General features: G+C 36.3%; 1 long non-coding RNA gene and 1 pseudogene across 1 annotated transcript; one reads left to right on the top strand and one right to left on the bottom strand.

Annotated features, from left to right (window-relative positions):
• The first annotated feature begins 747 nt into the window (after nt 1-747).
• On the top strand, nt 748-3,405 carry LOC136233754 (probable serine/threonine-protein kinase PIX13; annotated as a pseudogene).
• Nucleotides 3,406-10,521: 7,116 nt separating this feature from the next.
• Nucleotides 10,522-12,183, bottom strand: LOC136234106 (uncharacterized). The gene is made up of 3 exons (XR_010691048.1): nt 11,957-12,183; nt 11,156-11,231; nt 10,522-10,874 (listed from the first exon to the last, which is right to left on the bottom strand). It is a non-coding gene; the product is annotated as an uncharacterized lncRNA (long non-coding RNA).
• Between the last annotated feature and the right edge of the window lie 5,280 nt (nt 12,184-17,463).

The following is a 17,463-nucleotide window of genomic DNA, read 5'->3' as shown; positions in this document are numbered from 1 at the left end:
ATGTTAATCCTTTCCTTTACCCATGAAATAGGTAATTAATTATATTCACTAATGCACCTAATTTCATTGATAAAACTAATGCTGCTAATTTCATTGATAAACTGCTTCCCGTTCGAATTAGCCTTTTCTAAATTCCTAAAGTTATTGTTGCCAATATGTCTTAACATAAGGCATATATAAGAGATATTATTTTGTTCATTTTGACCTTAAGAAATTTGTATGAGGGGACTAGATACCATGGTTGGTGACATTGAATTTAGCTATCTGATGGACAGAAGCAGAGAAGAGAAAAATTGGAGTTATCCTGAAAATATGACACAAAATAGTCACTAATCCAATTAGATTCACTTCATTATGACAGTAATTTTTTTTAAATTGAGTTAATGTTGACACAAACTCACTAATAGACACACAAACTGGATAATCGCTGCCTCTGAAGTGTAACTTTTTGTGTGTGTTACTCCGAATTCAATTTCTTTCTACTTGTCTGGTTTCCTCCTTTAAACTCTCTCTCATTGGATTGCTTGCAAAAACCATAATCATCCTTGTTAGATTTCTTATACTTGTTTTCAATGAGACCCACTAGAGGTTTCAAGAGAAGTAAAACAGCAGAGAAAAATGTTGACCAGAGTGTGTTGTCTGCTGATTTGTCTTCTCTCCAGCCTCAGCCTCTGCCTCGCCAGCCTTAGAGGTGTGGATTTATTATTTATCAAGGCCAGCTTTGTGAAATTACATTATGTGAAATATATGGCTGGTATGGGGATCTTTACACTGAGAAGAATGTTGCTATCAAACAACCTTGATGAGTGCCTCTCTCTCTCTCTCTATTAGTAATCAAACTCTGAATGATGTAAACTATATGCAGGAATATCTCAAACAACAGCATCTTCAAGAAGCAGCAAAACAGGAACTTCTCAGGGTAGCAACATCTCTGGAAACAGCATTTTTTCCGGGGGAAGTGGGGATGATCACTCTCCCTTTCCAAATGGCCAGATCTTACCCACTCCCAACTTTGAGAATTTTCTCCTTTGTAGAACTCAGAGCTGCCACCAGGAATTTCAGGTCTGATACTGTGCTTGGCGAGGGAGGTTTCGGTAAAGTCTTCAAGGGTTGGCTCGATGACAAGACCACTGGAAAGCCTGGAACTGGAACTGGAACTGGAACTGTAATTGCTGTTAAGAAGTTAAATTCTGAGAGCTTGCAAGGCTTTGAAGAATGGCAGGTAACTCTAACTCCAAAGGACTTTCATTATTGGCTACATTTGTTAGGAAAATAGGGAAATTAGAATAGCAAGTCATTGAAATGTGTGTATCTTCAATTAGGCCAGGACTTTTGGGTTATCATAATCACATTTGAGATTATTTTATACATCTTTAATTTCAAATCTGGTGGTTTATTGCAGTCGGAGATCAATTTCCTGGGAAGGCTTTCTCATCCGAACCTTGTAAGGCTGATAGGATACTGTTGCGAGGAAAAGGAGCTTCTCCTTCTTTATGAATTCATGCAAAAGGGAAGTTTGGAAAACCATCTATTTGGAAGAACCCGATTAATATATTCTCTTCTGCAACTTCCTATAGATATACATTCTGATTATGCATTACTACGCATTTGAATCCATTCAGGGGGTTCAACCGTTCAGCCACTTCCATGGGAAACACGGATCAAAGTTGCTATAGGAGCAGCCCGAGGCCTGGCTTTCTTACACGCATCAGACAAGCAAGTTATTTATAGAGATTTTAAGGCCTCAAACATACTGCTTGATGGGGTGGCTGCCTACACTTCCAAGTTATTTTCTTACATTCTTCTTTCTCTTTTATCCTATTTGATGTATGCTGCACGAAAACTCCTCTTCGGTAATGTTTCCATGTTTCATATCCATTTCCTAGATATGCTTTACAAACATGTTTCCCTGTGGCCGTTTCCGTTTTCACTTTCCATTCTAGTGCAACATATAATGCGAGTCTATGCTTGTGTTTTGGATGATGGCAATTGACACAAAAATGTCATTTTAACCTGTAATTTGTGACTTGTTGCAGTCATACACAGCAAAAGTTTCAGATTTTGGTTTGGCAAAATTGGGGCCTTCAGAGACTCTATCTCATGTAACAACAAGGGTGATGGGAACATACGGCTATGCTGCCCCAGAGTATGTGGCGACAGGTAAATATATGGCAGTCCTAGTGCATATCTGAATAATCCTGCAGAAGAACGCAGGAAATACAAGTATGATGTCGACAAAGAAATGACCCTATTGAAGTTTGTTGATGATGAGTGGGGTCCTGTTGGTAGCTTTAATTGGCTTACTACTCATGGAACTTCAATGAGTCGCACGAACTCTTTGTTAAGTGGGGATAACAACGGTGCTGCTGCACGCTTTATGGAGGACTGGTTTGAAAAAAATGTTCTGTAGATGTAGCTGATGGAATCCCTCGAAGAGTCTCAAATATCATTCCGAACCTACGGGATAATTGTAAGTTACTAGTTTTCTACTTGAGATATGTTTTGAAAAGTGCTTTAGAAAGAGCAATCTGTCCTTTCAGGAAACAATTTGATTTATCTGCTAGGGCTTTTACCTTGCATGATTTCCTTTAAGACAAACTCCACGGTGTTGTAGATTTCAACATGTTCACTCCCTTTATCAAACCAATGATGCCTATAACATATCATAAATTTCGTATGCAAATCTTTACAAAATTTCGTATGCTTTCTGGTGTTCTTTCAGTAGAAAGATATGTTTAACTTCTAGTGAGTAGGGGAATTATTTATCTGGGTTAGTTTACCTTTACATCTAAGTTCAAACATTATCGGAGTTGTCAAATGTAGTTGAGGTTGCTATTTAAGCATTGCTCTGTTTCTTTGAATTTTATACTCGTTAATCGGTCTTAAAAGCTTCTATTTCAACACATTCTGGTCAGTTTTCACGCTTTTTGTGTTATGTTGATACTGGGATTCATAGTCATTTATCATGTTCCAATTTTGGTTGCTTATTGTTTTTATCCGGAGATCAAGTAACAAATTGTCCGTGCTATTATGAATTTTTGTGTGTTCAACTGTGGCTTTATAAAGCTTTATAAGCTCATAATTATGTGGTTCCTTGTTTATTAGGGCTGTTGTCATTGTTGCTGCTTGTTTCTCTTCTTGCGATCAGTTCAATGCGGACAGAACCAATTTATTAGCTGCTGTCAGAATTATGATGACCGGTATCCTAGAAAGTGAAAGACGAGCGATTGACAGAAGTTGGAGATACAAGAGCGATTATATAGACAAGTTAATGTAGCTCTTCGATATATTTTGACATAACTTTATAGGTTAACCTTTTTATGATATAGAATTTTGACCTCACATATTAGGTTAATCCAGATTATGATATCTTGTGAGTTATATTATATATTTTTGATACATTTAAGCATCATATATTAATTCTTTGTAAATATATTTCTAGTTTTCATGAATATTGTTTATTGTTGTATGTTGCGGTTAATTTATTGTAAAGGTTAAAATATGTTTATAATTGTATTTAATAATCCTAATTGTAATTATAATTACTATCATATATAAAATTTATAAATTACAATTAAATAAATAAATTGTCTAGCACATTACGACGAGATTTGCCATCCAACCAATAAAATCAATAACAAAATGTTTCTAAATTACCGACAAATATTCCGTCGGTAAACTGATCAGATAATGGGTAGATCTAGCCAATTAGCGACTGCTTTTTAGTGTAGTCGGTAAAAGTTGCACCGCTCAGCGACTAAATCGAACAGTCGGTAAAGTCAGCGACTATAGCCAGAAATAGTCGGCGTTTCTCCAGCGACTAGCGACTTACCGACCGAATGATTTTGGTCGGTAAATCGCTAATTTCAGTCGGTAAACTGCTTTAGCTACCGCATCAGCTACCAAAATTGCGGTAGCTAACTAGCAGTTTTCTTGTAGTGAAATGATGTCCGCATTTCAATTAGATGCCTCACAATATAGTTTTCAGCATATTTATTTTCAAAAACAATATTTGAATTTATAGTTATAAAAATACCTTATGAATTTTTCTAAATGACATATATTTTGAATAAAAAAACAAACTAAATGGATAACCATCAGATATGATATAAAATATAGTAACTTATATTTGACTTATTTAAAAACAAACAAACATGGAAACTGTTGAATACACTACAAGAAAAAACGCTATCACCGACGGAAAAATCTGTCGGTGATAACAAAAAATGTGTCGGTGATCATCATCACCGACGGAAGACCAATGAAATCCGATTTGTCGGCGTTGACCTCCTAGGTAACCGATTACGACAAATTTTTGGCTGGGTCGGAGATATTACCGACACATTTGATGTCGGTGATATGTGTAGGTGGTGCCGATCCATTTTAGTTGGTGATTTTTGTCGGTCTTACCGACACCATTACCGACCTATGTGTGTCGGTGATCTATTTTTTAGATTATTTATTTAAATAATTTTCGACAGAAATGCATCGAAATTGCGTCGGAATTGACAATTTATTTTTTGCAATAATTTCTATATTTTGTTTTGGTTATTTATTTGGATTGAAGGAAACTCTTTATATATATATATATTACAAGCAATACAAAAACTGATAATTGTATATAAATCAAAAGATGTGCTGGGGGAAAAAATATCTACGGGAAATTATATCTTCATCTGCCATTTTCCCTATATAGGAAATCAATGTGAATCCCCAATACATAACAGAGTAAAGTGAGTCAAAAGTTTAAAATTTGCATCACGCCAACTACCATTAATTTATAGACAATGCTTAAGTTGTTGAAGGCATTTGTCACATACAATAGGAAGAAGAAGGACTAAAATGGTTATTAACCAGTTAGCTAGGTCCTTTATGCTTTTTAGTGGCCTAGGTTGTGTTGTTCTCCAGCTGTCCCCTCATCATTGTACTACACTTCTTTATATGGGTCATGCCTTTTGAGAGGCAAAACATCAATGAAGAATATTATTCCTAATTCCTTCTACTTTCTCTCTTATTCTGTATTCTCTCTTTCTCTCTTCTCCTCCTCTCTTTCTAAATTCTAAATTGATTCTCTACATCAGAACCATCAGTCCTGACATTGGTATCAGAGATACTCGTTTCTCCGGCCAACTTGTATGGTAAACGCTAAAACCAGAGCAGCAAAACGAGCTCAAGCAGCCATGGAAGCTTTAGAACTCCAGTTGAAGGAGCTCACTACCCAGTTTCATAACAGATCAGAAGCCACAGCAGAAAAGTTAGAAAAAATGGAGGCTCATTTTGAAGCCATTCAAACAGCTCAACAAAAGAGGATTGTATCTATTCTTTTAGAGCAAAACCAACTAAGGAAAGATCAGATCGATTCTCAACAATCTCTTGAAGATTTAGTTCATAAATCCATCACCACCCTTGCCAAACTCATTCAACCACAAACTGAATCCAATCTCTCACCTCTCAAAACACCCAACCTAAGCATTGACCCAAATAAGGGAATTCTGGGCAGTTTCCCTACTTCCTCTTCAGGAGAATCTAATATTGCCAAACCTCAAACTCCAATTCCTACTCTTAACAAACTACTACCTAAATGTGAGTTACCTTCATTTGATGGTACAGAAGTGGAAAACTGGGTGAGCAAGTGCTCTAAATATTTTCAACTTTTTGAAGTTGATAATTCAAAGAAGGTAGCCCTGACTGGGCTGTATCTTCAGGGAAAGGCTGAGAAGTGGTATAAGAACTGGATTCCCAGTCATCCACATGCTACTTGGGAAGAATTTGTTGAGGAGATCGAAAAGCGATTTCAGGAAACAAAAGTGGAGGATATAGTAGAATTACTATACCAGCTTAAGCAGACTTCAACTGTGGTGGAGTATCAAGATCAGTTTGAATCCCTCAAACTAAGAATGGAGAAGGTCCACCCCACTACAACGGAATCCTTCTTTGTTTCTAGTTTTCTCACTGGCCTGAAACCTGAGATTAAATCTGCAGTCAGATCTAAGGAGCCTGCTGATATTTTCATAGCTATCAAACAAGCCAAGTATGAGGAGATTCACCTCCAAAATATTATGGAAGCAGTTAAACCTAAACCTACCTATCGTTCGCCTAATCCAATTAAACCCTGGACTGCAAATCCATATTCCAGACCCACACCTACAACCCCAATCACCACCACTACACCTGGGTATAAATTACCTGAACCAAAAACTGATGTTTCCACTTCTAATCCTGCCCTGAAACGTATCCCTGGTGCTTGTTGGACTTATGGTGACAAGTTTTTCCCAGGTCATCGTTGCACTAATAAGAAGTTGAATCTTCTTCAAGCAGCTGTTGAAGAAGCTCATGAGGATAAGGAGATACAGGAGGAGAACAGTATAGAAGTGGATGCTGAACCTGAAAAGGTAGAGCAAATCTCCCTGTCCATTCATGCTTTAGATGGAGGCAAGAGTGATAACACCTTAAGACTTAAGGGCATTTTACACAAGAAACCTATCATGATATTGATAGACAGTGGTAGTACACACAGTTTCGTAGATCAGAAACTGGCTGGAATTGAAGCTGCCATTGATTCAGGTGAAACCTGCAGCAGTATCTGTGGCTGATGGCAGACAATTGCTTGTCCAAACAAAATGTAATGACTGCCAATGGTCCATGAACCACAACAGGTTTTCTTTTTCCCTTAGAGTCTTAGCTCTTGGTGATTATGATATAATTCTTGGTTCTGATTGGATGCGTGCTCATTCTCCTGTGACTTTTGATTTTGAGAAAAATAAGCTAATCATTTATAAGGAACAAAAGGCTATAGAATTGCAGGGCATCTTAGCTTCTCATCCCCTTAAACCTATGTCATTGAAGGCCATGAATAAACTAGTAACTAAGGGATGGAAGGGAGTTACATCAAGCTTATTTCTCTTATCTCTCACAGAAATTGAACCTAATCAAGTATCCTCACAACAACCCAAACCTTCAGAATCCTTACCAATTACACCTCCTGCTTTCACTCCCCTGGTTCACCACTACAATCACCTATTTCAAACACCATCTACATTACCTCCATCTAGATCACATGATCATGCTATCACTCTAAAAAATGTCACAGATCCCATCAATGTGAGACCCTATCGGTATTCTCATCATCAAAAGAATGAAATTGAACGGTTGGTGGAGGAGATGTTAAACAGTGGTGTTATCCAAGCTAGTCAAAGCCCCTATTCCTCCCCTGTTTTGCTAGTAAAAAAGAAAGAAGGAAGCTGGAGATTCTGTGTAGATTACAGAGAACTTAATAAAGCCACTATCAAGAATAAATTTCCTATTCCTGTAATCCAGGAGTTAATAGATGAACTAAAGGGAGCTACAATCTTTACTAAATTGGATCTCAGGGCAGGGTATCATCAGATAAAGATGAAGGTGGAAGATGTTCATAAAACTGCATTTCATACGCATTCAGGGCATTATGAATTTTTGGTCATGCCCTTTGGCCTGACTAATGCACCAGCCACATTTCAATCCCTCATGAATACTTTATTCCAACCGTATTTACGCAAATTTGTATTAGTTTTCTTTGATGATATACTAATCTATAGTGCCAATGCAGAGGAACATCTTTTACATCTTGAGATTGTGTTTCAGTTAATGCTTGATCAACAGTTGTATGCTAAGGCATCCAAATGTGATATAGCTGTTCCTCAAGTAGCCTATCTGGGCCATGTATTGTCTCAAGAAGGAGTAGCAACAGATCCAGCTAAAATATCTGCTATGCTGGATTGGCCTTTACCAGTAACACTTAAAGGATTGCGAGGATTCTTGGGCTTAATAGGCTACTACAGGCGTTTTATCAAGGGATATGGCTCTATTAGCAAACCCTTAACTGATCTCTTAAAGAAAAATCAGTACAGTTGGACATCAGCAGCTACTGAGGCATTCCTAGCACTTAAGAAGTTGATGACTCAAGCTCCAGTTTTGGCCCTTCCTAACTTCAGCTTACCTTTTGTTCTAGAGTGTGATGCTAGTGGAACAAGAATATGAGCTGTCCTGATGCAACAGGGCAAACCTATCTGCTTCCTTTCTAAGGCTTTAAGTCCACGCAACCAACAATTGTCAGCTTATGAGCGGGAATTATTGGCTATACTTCATGCTTGCACCACATGGCGCCATTACCTAGAGAATTCTCCATTTGTGATCAAAACCGATCATGAACGTATCAAGCATCTGCTTGAACAGAAACTCCATACATACTTACAACATAAAGGGGTCTCCAAGTTGCTAGGATTGGAGTACACCATCCAATATAAAAAGGGAGTTGACAACAGGGTTGCTGATGCCCTTTCTCGACAACAAGAAGATTCTGCCCACTTATTGGCTCTTTCTATGGTTATTCCTACTTGGTTAGAGGAAATCCATTCTTCTTATCAAGGTGATTCTATTGCTTCTACCCTCCTGCAACAGCTCACTATTCAACCTAATAGTGATCCTAAGTATTCATTACAGAATGGAATTCTCAGATTCAAGACTCGAATCTACATTGGCAGTTCTACAGGGTTGCGACAGCAAGTTCTGCAAGCTTGCCACAACTCTTCATTTGGGGGACATTCAGGCATTAAGGGCACATTAGTTCAGTTGCAGCAGAATTTCTATTGGCCTTGTCTTCACAAGGATGTTATTTCTTGGGTGGCTAATTGTGACATTTGTCAAAGGTGCAAGGCTGACCATGTAGCCTACCCTGGTCTCTTACAGCCACTTCCTATACCTCAAGGTGCTTGGCAAGACATTGCCATGGACTTTATTGAAAAGTTGCCTAAATCTAAAGGGTATGACACCATACTGGTGATTGTTGACAGATATTCTAAAGGTGGTCATTTTATTCCCTTATCACATCCCTTCAATGCTGCTACTGTGGCTCAGGTATTCTTGGACCAAGTGTTTAAATTACATGGCATGCCTCGCTCTATCGTTTCTGACAGGGATAAAATTTTTACTGGTACTTTTTGGAAAGAGTTTATGAAGCTCTTAGGTACCACTCTACATTATTCTAGTGCCTATCATCCTCAGACGGATGGCCAATCTGAGCGATTGAACCAGTGTCTTGAGAACTATTTGCGTTGTATGTGTTTCCTTACTCCAAAAAAATGGGCCAATTGGTTAAGTCTTGCAGAGTATTGGTACAATACTAGTTACCATAGCTCTTTAAAAATGAGCCCCTTTCAAGCTCTCTATGGAATTGTTCCACAGCTTCCAGTCCTTCCTATTACTACATCTCCTGTTGCAGCAGTGGAAGATCTCTTACAGGCCAGGGATAAAATGAGTTCTCTTCTTCGAGAATGCTTAGCTAAGGCACAGAATCGAATGAAACAACAAGCAGATAAGAAGAGGTCAGACAGAGAATTTAAAGTGGGGGATATGGTGTTTCTTAAACTTCAATCCTACAGGCAATATACTATCATCTCTCGCAGCTCTCTCAAGCTTACTGCTAAATACTTTGGGCCCTATCCTATTATAGAGCGGATTGGTAAGGTTGCATATAAGCTTGCTTTGCCAGAAGGTAGCAGAATCCACCCTGTATTCCATGTCTCTCTCCTTAAGAAGCAACTCAGCCCTACTACACCAGTGTTGACTACTTTGCCTCATCCATTCAATGATGAATGGGAGTTAACCCCTCTAAAAGTGATCAACACAAGGAATGTTATTCGTGGGGACACTTCTGTGTATCAACTACTCATTTTCTGGAATGGACTGTCCGCTGTGGATGCTACTTGGGAAGATGCCACTACTATTCGCCAGCAATTTCCAGCCTTTTATCATTCTTGGGGACAAGAATGTGCTAAAGGGGGAGGAATTGTCACATACAATAGGAAGAAGAATGACTAAAATGGTTATTAACCAGTTAGCTAGGTCCTTTATGCTTTTTAGTGGCCTAGGTTGTGTTGTTCTCCGGCTGTCCCCTCATCATTGTACTACACTTCTTTATATGGGTCATGCCTTTTGAGAGGCAAAACATCAATGAAGAATATTATTCCTAATTCCTTCTACTTTCTCTCTTATTCTGTATTCTCTCTTTCTCTCTTATTCTGTATTCTCTCTTTCTCTCTTCTCCTCCTCTCTTTCTAAATTCTAAAGTGATTCTCTACATCAGAACCATTAGTCCTGACAGCATTAAAATATAAAAATTCAAATATGATTAACATGTAATGAGGAGAACAATCTCATTATTAAGCCAAATCTACGTATTACATAATATTTCTGTCTGGTGCATTTTATATTCATTACAGGGACATGAGTTGCCATCATAACAAATAAGGACAGAAATTAAACAAAAAGCTCCTAATTTTTCAATAGTCTAAACTTACATTCACAAGTAGAAGCAAAACCTGGCACCATTTAAAGATGTAAGGGAAAAACGAAACCAAAGATATCCTCTTTTCTCCCTCTAACAATAACATGGAAGAAGTTCTTCTCCTATCACCAACTGTTAAAGGTGCAATTATATATGTGCGTTTAACATGTAAGAACAATAATAAGAATTGGTATTATGAATAAACCATAATAATTATTCTTATTATTATTTCATAAAAGGCTAAAATCCCAACTAGAACTAGCTCAATACAAGTACAATGAGAAACAAGAAAATGCAAATTTTAGGAGTATAGTTTATCAAAGTAATAGGGCTAGAGCTTTCAAACGAATATTATATTTTATCAGGTACAGAAAAGGAATCTACCTCAGCTAACATGTCTGCAACTACAAACGAAAGTTTCCAGCATTCGAACCACCAGCCTAGATTAAATTCGCTGTCTTCTTGCAATCTGTGTTAGCAGAAAATGAACCAAATCTAGCTCTGCTACTCGGATTCTTATACCAAAGCAGAAATCTGTGCATTTGTTATAGAGCTGCAATAACCAATAGGAATACATGTAGAAAGAATAACTAAGTCTGTTTTATTCGAATAATGACACCAGCTCCATAATTAATTAGAAAATGGAATATGAGACCAACAAGAGTGTACCGGATGCTCAATAGGCAACACTATTGATCCTCAACAATTTTCAAATATTTATATGCAAAAGCTCAAAACAAGTTCAACAACTTTGGGGGAAAGTTGATCAGTATGATCTTCTGCCACAACGTATTTATATTTATAATACATGTTTGAGAAGGTTATTGCAAGTACCTGATCAGTACAATCTTCTGGCACAACATCATCAAAACCAGCATCCTTAAGCATCTCACTAGAAGTGATGTCAATTCTGCACAAACCCATGTAGGGATATGAAACTAATTTCTGCCAAATACTAATAATAGACCATATCTAAAAGAAAGTGGCGATATATATAGAGATTATTTATGGGAGTCAACATTGTAATAGCTTGAAATTATATACAAGGAAAGAGTGGGTACCTAGTAAAAAATATTCTAATTAATTTACCAAGACAAATATCCAAAGAAACAATATTACATCTAAAGACTAGATCTTTTGGCACATTATCAATCTACTTTGTTCACATTTCAATTTTAAACTTCTAAACCCCAAACTTCAGTAAACAAGAATCAAGAACACTCTCTAAGGATGGAATTGAGAGGATATATAAATATCCATCTTTCCTAAATATAGAAGCCTAGTAACAATAAGAACATTTATATATTAAACATTCCAGAAAATACTAATTTAAGGTTGTATTATCAGTTCTTGATAAAATCATTTATACACTATAACAGTAAGCAGTAAATAAAACTTGGAAGGCAAAAGCATAGTCATATCACTCATTTATCCTCTTATCTCAAGAAAAATGTGAAAACCCCATAGTCATACAACTCTTTCGCAAGGATACAAGCAAAAAAATAGACGAGAGTTTATAAATAAAAGAATAAAAACCAAACAGATGCAAATGGGTATGATAACTAGAACAACAGCTTTGTAAACCCAAATGGCTTCTTGAAACGACCCAAAAAGAGAGAAAGATGAGATAGGTACCTAAAAAAAAAGTAGATCTAGCACAAGAGAAAACTCTTTACCCCAGACCAGTAGAGGTGGAGATTGAGAAACAGAACAACGGCGCTAGTGAGAGGATGAGCAGGCACAGCAGCGCCCGTGAGAGGAATAACAGGGGTTGATGGGATCCGGCTTCGCTCTTAATGGAGGCAAGGAAGAAGAAGCTCAAAAGGAGAGGGGGCGGGATTCAAAATTTTTATCGAGGAAGAAGGGGGGAAGTAGGGATTCTGGAGAAAAAAAAGCAACACACTTTATATATTAATTTTCTTTTTACTTTTTATTTATTTATTAATATACAAATACTTCTAATTTATTTATTCATTTTACTCATATTTACCAACACAATTTTTGTAGGTCCACATGTAAATTTGTTGGTGTTATCACCGATATTCATAATTACCTACAATAAATATAGGTGATAAGAGCAGAAATAATCCCGCTAATAATCACCTACACATTATAGGAATGTGTAGGTGAGAGTGTAGGTGATTTCCAACACACATTTTTCGTCGGTGTTCCGTTGGTCATTCCGACACAAAAACTTTCGTCGGTTCATTCCGTCGGTGATAGCGTTTTTTCTTGTAGTGATATCATTATAGTATGTTGTCTAAATTATTAAGCAGTTATATGTATAAACAAAAAATAGTAATATTTATTTTAGGAAAAAGAAATAAATAAAATTATAATAATTAAATATTTGGGAAAAATGACATTATTTTCAGAATTTCTTTTAAGCAGTTACATATACAAACAAAATGCATAATATTTTATTTATGAGTTTTTATTTTTTGAAAACATTTATTTTATGAGTTTTAAATAATACACTGGCTTTCATATATGCAATGGGTAGGTGAGTCTATCTGTATATATAATTGATTTCCATGCTCTTTACTCCATGGTTATTTTACACTTTATCGAAAGAGAATAGAAAATGATCTCCGTGGCTGCTCTGGCTAATATTGCACATGTCGCCGGCAATGACTAATCATGAGAAGGAGGTGTTTCCTTCTCTAGTTATGGTTGATCGCCGGTGACATTGTGCAATATTAGCCACCAGTAGTCTTTCTTTCGCCACAGAGTGTTGGGTACAATTATTATATTGGTGAATGATGTTAATCCAAACAAAGAGTAGTTTTGACACAAATCAACAGTTATGAAGGTGTTTTTCTTCTTGCAGATTCATACAAAAATTAGTGAATAAATTTCCATACTATTTTCTTTCATCATCCATTTGACTAGATCTGTTTTTAAATTAGTATATAACATAGGTTTGATTACCTTTTGGGAAGGAAAAGTAGTGAATAAATTAGGATTGGACTTTTGTTTTCGGTTTCTGATTTGCATATGAAAATGTTTAATTTGAATTGAATTTTTTTTTAATTATTGGGTTCTTAATTTGACCATGAACATTTTTTTATTATTATTTTCGTGTTCTTTTCCACCCAATTCAAGCTTGTATATATGTTTATTTATTAAGTAGAGTTATCTTACCAATTAGGTTTTTCAGTTCTTGGTTCTACAATGGAAGTGTTGGAATTTTAGAGTTTTTATCAAATCCTAATTTTTTTTTCCTTACTTTCAAAATTTCTGGTCTGTATCCAATCCCTAATTTTTGTTTTAATTCAAACTGTTATTTTTTACAATCAGCTTAGTATGGAATTTTTGTTTTGGGGTTAAATAAGAATGTATCTTTTCTAAATTACATTTTTTTTTTGACTTAGTAGAAATGGAAAGAGTGATGTCTAGAGATTTGTTGCATTCACAACAAAGAGAAGATGTATATAGCTTTATTAGTTCTTTTCATCGGAACTTTTGATAGGTATACCATTGATTACGACACTTAGTGTATTTTGTGGCGCCTAAGATTCTATGGAGTGAATTATCAATGCTTATGTATCCTAATTTGGAGCATAGTTTGGTTGTTACAGAAAAATGCTAGATTTAACACATTTCTTATAGTTATTGACTATTAGTTCTTCATATTATTGAATAGTTTGTTCATGTTTTCCATCTTCTAAAGTCAACTGATTCATAGTTGTAGAATGATTTGTATCTTAATCATTGGTGAATTATATATTGCCTATTAAGTTGCTGAATTTTTGTCCAATCATTGCAAAAAACATATTTCTTTCATTCTTGTCTAATTTTTACAGCAAGGTTGGAACAAACTTGGTTTTTTGTTTTGTCCGTGTAGTCCAAGGGGATAAAGAGTGAGTGATGGCTGAAGAAGAAGAAATAGCTTGTAGCAGTCAGGAGGCACAAGGTACAACATATGGCTTCTTGCACGAGATTAGTATTTACTCTCGATTTGGATTGTCAAGAATTTCAAATGACAGAATTCTAGATTTGAATAATTATTATAATTATGAGAAAAGTTGTAGGAAATGGGTATATAAATCTAAAATGACTAGCATTTGGTACCAGAATCCCAACTGATGAATTTTGGGTGTTCTGCAAGTTTTTTCATTGTCAATGGCATTTAATTGCTCAACTTCTAAGAGTGTTCAAATACAGTTAAAACTTCAATTATATATTTTAAGATTCTAGAGTCTAGCATTTGGGTTAGCTGACTTTTATTCAATATTATCCTCTACACCAAAAGCTATTACCATAATATTTACTTAAAATGGTTCTAGAATTGTATTTCTCTCAACGAATGCTTCTCTTCCCTCTATTGCTTTATGGCTCTAATACTTGCTCCTATCCTATTGCTGACGAGGTTTACAAGTCCTTATACGTGTAGGTAGACACCATGATGTGAAGCTGATAGATTGAAAATGCTTTTGCCTGGAATTATCTCTGAAAATCAATCTGCTTTTATTAAAAGCAGGTCTATTCATGATAACATTTTGATTGCTTTTGAACTTATTCATAGCATTAACAATAATGTTGCTAAGAAAGAAGGTAGTGTGGCATTAAAAGTTGATATGAGTAAAGCATATGACAGAGTGGATTGGAATTATCTAAAAGAATTGATGCTAAAGTTGGGTTTTGCAGATAAATGGGTTAATTTGATAATGCATTGTGTATCTTCTGTGTAATATATGGTTAGAATAAATGATCAATTGGTTGGTCCTGTTTGCCCAAAAAGAGGACTCCGCCAAAGTGATCCACTGTCACCGTATTTATTTCTGCTTTGGGTTGAAGGGTTGATGTCATTATTGAAGGCAGCTGAGAATAGGGGGTTACTGCATGGTTGCCGAGTTAAGAGAGGGGCGCCTGCGATTTTACATTTGCTCTTTGCGGATGATGCATTCTTATTTTGTCAAGCTACCATATCTGAAAGTAGAGTCTTCAAAAAATGACTTAGATCATATGAATTAGCTTAGGGGCAAGCTATAAATTTTGAAAAATGTGGAATCATCTTCAGTAGAAATGTGGCAAATGACCTGGCTATGGGAATTTCTAGCATTTTGGGTATTACTAGTCCGTTCAATACAGGAAGATATCTGGGTCTTCCATCGTTGGTGGGTAGAACGAAACGAGCAATCTTTGCACACTTCAGAGACAGGTTATGGCAGCGGCTCCAACGCTAGAGAGGAAAAGGAATATCAAAAGCTGGTAAGGCTACACTTATTCGAGTAGCAGGGCAAGCCATCCCAATCTATTTCATGAGTGTATTCCTGCTCCCTATATCGACGGCGGAGGAATTACAGCGAATGCTGAATTCGTTTTGGTGGGGTAATAAAAAGTCAGGTGAGAGAGGACTGAATTGGATGGCATGGGACAAATTGTGTGCTCCAAAATTGTTGGGAGGACTGAGTTTTCGAAATTTCACAGCCTTTAATCTTGCTATGTTGGGAAAACAGGGATGGCGGTTATTTACCAATCCATCTTCGCTTGTTAGTAGAGTTTTCAAAGCTAAATATTATCCAAAAGGGGATTTTATGGGGCCTCATTAGGGCATTCACCAAGCTTTATATGGCGAAGTATCTGGAGTTCCCAACTAATCATTAAAGAAGGAATCAGATGGAAAATTGGAAGCGGTCAATCAATAAATGTATGAACTGAGAGATGGTTGCGTGATGAAGAGGATGGCTATATACGAACCCCTATGGTGGAAGGGTTGGAGTATTTGAAAGTCAATGATTTGTTTATCCATAATTCCAGGGATTGGGATGAAGAGCTGTTGGAGGAAATTTTCGAGCATAGAGATATTACAGAAATTCATAAACTGTCTGTTGGTACTTTGACTAGTGAGGATCGGTTAATATGGAAATCCCATTCTTCAGGACGTTACACAGTGAAAAGTGCTTACCGACTGGCTTACACAGTGAAAAGTGCTTACCGACTCGTGTTGTGTTGATGCTGCATGTTTTAACATTGATGGTCGTGCAGGGATAGGAGCAGTAGTACGAGATGCACATGGGCAGTTTGTAATGGGGAGATGTGCGGGTCTGTTATGTTGTCCGACAATACGAGAATGTGAGGCCGAAGCTCTATTACAAGCTATGCAATGGCTACAAGTTGATGGAATAAGAAATGTGGTTTTCGAATCTGATGCTAAACAAGTAATTGATGCAATAAATTCTAGTTCTGTTGATGATTCTGAATTTGGGGATAGAATTATTCAAATACAATCGATTCTAATATCAAATGACTCTTACTCAGTCAAAGGCATACGGCGGCAAGCGAATAGGATGGCACATGTGTTAGCACAGTCTTCTCGTTTATCTACTTGCCCTTCTGTTTTTAATTTATTACCGAGTTCTGTTTCTATTTCATTGTTACAATTTTTCCATGATCTGGCTCATTAATGCATTATTTTTTGTTTCAAAAAAAAATCTAAAATGACTAGCATTTGGTACCAGAGTCCCAACTGATGAATTTTGGGTGTGCTGCAAGTTTTTTCATTCTCAATGGCATTTAATTGCTCAACTTCTAAGAGTGTTCAAATATAATTAAAACTTCAATTATATATTTTAAGATTCTAGAATCTAGCATTTGGATTAGCTGACTTTTATTCAATATTATCCTCTACACCAAAAGCTATTACCATAATATTTACTTAAAATGGTTCTAGAATTGTATTTCTCTCAACGAATGCTTCTCTTCCCTCTGTTGCTTTATGGCTCTAATACTTGGTCCTATCCTATTGCTGACGAGGTTTACAAGTCCTTGTACGTGTAGGTAGACACCATGATGTGAAGCTGATTCGGCTAGTGTTATAACAATCACTATACATGCAAAATATGTGGTTAGGGATTTAATTATTGCTGAGTTGCCAAGGCCTAGTTGTAGTGAATCGAAAGGCTATAAAGACGTTCTACCTCCAAATTTTGTTCACATTACAGGCATCACAACTTCACCCAATTGAAGTCTTAATTTTTTTTATTGCATCTTATATTTTCTGCAGCATGTGCAAATTAGCAATTCTGATTTTTTATAATGTGCATATCCTTAACCTCTTAAATAATGTATATCAGTTTTGTTGCAATATGCAAGGAAATCAATAAAACAGTCTTTTGACTAGGATTAATTTTCTGAAA

The sequence above is a fragment of the Euphorbia lathyris genome, chromosome 6, assembly GCF_963576675.1.
Source record: "Euphorbia lathyris chromosome 6, ddEupLath1.1, whole genome shotgun sequence".
Taxonomy (NCBI): domain Eukaryota; kingdom Viridiplantae; phylum Streptophyta; class Magnoliopsida; order Malpighiales; family Euphorbiaceae; genus Euphorbia; species Euphorbia lathyris.
The sequence above is the reverse complement of the archived record's forward strand: the minus strand, read 5'-3'. Positions and strand labels throughout refer to the sequence as shown.